Genomic DNA, 3,435 nt, shown 5'->3' with positions numbered 1-3,435 from the left:
CCCTTAGGAGGTGGGCTGAGCCTGGACACCGCCCAAAGCATATTTTTATTCTGAAACTTTATTCTCAGGTTAGCCAGGAGGAAACCAGCCTTCAGTAGGTGGCGGCGATGCACTTTCGAAGGCCGGGGATGGTCGTCTGTGAGGTGTGGGTGTCAGGCTTTTCTGGAAAGTGCCTCTGTTTAAAAAGTGCTTCGTGTCAGACCTCACGCTCCCACCCGAGGTCCAGAGGAGAGAGCTGCCGGACCGAGTGGCCTATGTGGAAAGAATCTTCTCTCTCCTTCTCCAGGGCGGAAGTGCCATCTCTATTTACTAATTTGGCCTTCAGCCAGGCCCTGGCTGCTCTGGGGCACCCCCCGCTGTCCCCTTAGAGTCAGACGCGGCTGGTGGCTTCTGTCTTGCCCTGTTGGTGAGAAATCCCATCTCCCGTTTCATTTGAGCCACCTCACGCCTCGAACAGGGGACTCGAGGAAGAACGCACGACGTGGTGACGAGGCTGGCTGGCTTTGCCATCGATCTCTCTGCCACCCAGAACGCTTGCTGCGTTTATATCCCGCGTTCCCCGGCTGTGCCTGCGCTCGGCTGCTCCCGGGGGACCCTGCTCCGTCCCCTGTAAGGGGTACTCATTCTTCAGAGCCAGATCTTACATCATCCCCTCTGGGACTTTGGGTTCACATAGATCCGGGTCTGAATCTCAACGATTAGCGAGTGACCTTGGGTGCTTGACTTGTCTTCTCTGAACCTCGGTCTCCTCGTCTCCAAGGCGAGGAGAATAATTGTACTTGACACGGCCTCGTGGTGCCTGGAAGATGAGATCATGCCTGTAAAGCCTGTGACGCTGTGACGACGGAAGGCCAGCGCTCATTAAGGGGTGACGGTTCTTGCTAGTAGAGTGATCTGTGCTTTGTCTTACGCCTCTGCTCACCCCGAATCCTTCAGGGCGCAAACTACCCAGTTCGTCACCATTTTCTAGGCGGTGTCTCACGTGGAGCCTGGACACCGCCCAACCTCCGGGGGCGGGTGGGAGCGGGCAGGGGACCTGTCGTCCAGTCCTGCACTTCTGCATCCCGACACTAGAGGGCAGCAGGAGACCACAGACGCGTGGGAAGCCGGCCGCCGACCCCTATGCCCTTGCCCTTGGCTGTCCCCCCGCGGTGGTGCGACCAGGGGCTGGAACTGTACTCTCGTTCCTTCGTGAGGGGACAACCTGCAAAACACATGAGCCAAGAGCCCCGCGTTGTGGTCCTTTGGGGAACTCCCGGGCAGTTCGCTTTAGCTGACTGGTTTAAGGGTTAAATGGGTTCACGAATGCAATATGCTTTGAGCAAGGCCCCGCGCATAGGAAAGAAAGAAATCGGGCCTATGGTAATGGGCCAAATTAGGGAAGCGAATAAAACGCATCAAGGAAATCGGAGGGAGCTCTGCGACCCCGAAGCGCGGGCCGGAGCTCGGGCGCTAGACCTCGTGCCAAGTGCTTTGCAAATCTTGTTTCCTCACCAAACCAACGCCGAAAGGTCGGGTCGGTGTTTCCGTGTGCATTCTAACCAGTCGTGGACTGAAGGTTCGCGTCCCCCGCCCTTTGCCCCCCACATTTCTATGTCGAGGTCTTACCCCAGTCTGAGGAGGCGGGGCCTTTGGGAGGTGAGAGGTCGTGAGGGCGGAGCTCTCCTGAATGGGACCAGAGCCCCTATGGGAGAGCTCTCCCTCCCCACCTCCTCCAGGCGAGGACCCAGCAGAGAGTCTGCATCCAGGAACGAGGAGCGGGGAGCTCACCAGGTGTCAGCTCTGCCGGCACCTCCATCTCAGACTCCCCGGCTTCCAGAACTGTGAGCAGTAAATGTCCAAGCCACTGGGTCTACGGTATTTTTGTTACAGCCTCCTAAACGGATGAAGAAAACCACGAGGAACGAGATCAGAGATATCAGGTAACTTGCCCATGGTCAGCGCTGTGTCTGCCTCTAACCGGCGTTATTTGAACCCGCGCGGTGTGCCCCACCTGGCCAGGCTGTTTGTTCGATCATCATCCTCCTCCTCATCGTTATTATCGTCATTGTCATCGCCCAGTAGATTGGTCTAGATGTTTATTTCTCAGGGGTGAGATCAAGCTGGTCTTTTCCTGCATGAGATGCTGTGGCATTGCGGTAACTCCTGCTGCCTGGAGACATTAGGAAGCGTTCGGCACAGAACAGGGACGTAAATGCTGCGCGCCAGAACTCCTGGCACCTGCGGCAAAGGCCGCAAAACGAAAGAGGATTCGAGATTTAAAAGTTTTTACAGAAATGCGAAAGGCTGAACACGAACGGCCTAGAAGTTAGTCCCAGGCGCCTGCGGTCACGCCCGGCTCGGCCACACGCTTGCTGGCCGACTTCCTCTCCTGTCTCATCTGATTCCTTCTGGCGCCTCTGGCTCCTCCCGCTCGGGGTCACTGCTCAGAATAATCGAGGTCCTCGTGCTCATTCTTTTGTCTCAGACTCTGCTGCTTTGGGGGAACCAAGCAGAGAGCTCTCCAGAAAAGGTTGGAAAAGTTCTGCACCGCTCTTTACATTTTTTAAGTTGAAATCTAATTCTTCTGCTGTGTGTCTAACTAGTTACAAGGGATACAATTTCTATGTCGTAGATATTGGCATTTTTCAATGAAATCATTGTTTTTCACTATTGCGTGGGAATTTTAAACACATTCGGAGGGGGACAGAAAAGTAGGGTGAATCCCGTGCGTGTTGCCCACCTTTAATCGTGATAAGATTATGGTCGCTTACGCTACATTTACATCTCCACTCATCGGCTCCCTCCGGAGCTGTTTTTTTAAGCCAATTCCAGACTTATGTCGATTCTTCTGTAGATATCTCTAAATCAAGGACTCTCCCAGCGGTTGCGTTTAATATTATCGTACCTTAAGGATACTACTGAAGCTTCACGTTATGACGTATCCAGTCGGCGTCCCCATTTCTGGTCACCTCGTAAAGGTCATTAATTTTCTAATAATTTATTTAAACAGATCAGAATAAGGTCGGCGCATTAGAACGTGGATACACCTTCTACATTTATTTTAATCTTTAGACCGTCTGTCCATTTTTTGTCTCCTTGGGATTTTTTATTGAAGAAACCACGTTATTTGTCATCCAGAGTTTTTCACAGCCTGGATTCTGCTGGCTGTGGCCTCGTGGCGTCACCCCATGTCACCAATGCTTCGGTTTGGTTTTGCCTCCGTCTGTTCGTATGGTGACACTTTTTCAAGTGACTGCCCTTGGGCAACTGGGTGGGTTTTACGTCTCCCTGGGGTGGCCCTCAGCCAATGTCCCATGGGAACGAGGGTGGGGGAGCCGGCTCTGGAGTCTCCCTTCGGCATAGCTCCGAGGCTGCTTTTACGTTCTGGAATTTTCTTGCAGGGTCAGGTGAAGCTACGCTCCATGTTCTCTGCCTGAAACCACGTTTTTTTTT

Source organism: Pteropus vampyrus, unplaced genomic scaffold (genome assembly GCF_000151845.1).
Source record: "Pteropus vampyrus isolate Shadow unplaced genomic scaffold, Pvam_2.0 Scaffold426, whole genome shotgun sequence".
Classification (NCBI taxonomy): domain Eukaryota; kingdom Metazoa; phylum Chordata; class Mammalia; order Chiroptera; family Pteropodidae; genus Pteropus; species Pteropus vampyrus.
The sequence above is the reverse complement of the archived record's forward strand: the minus strand, read 5'-3'. Positions refer to the sequence as shown.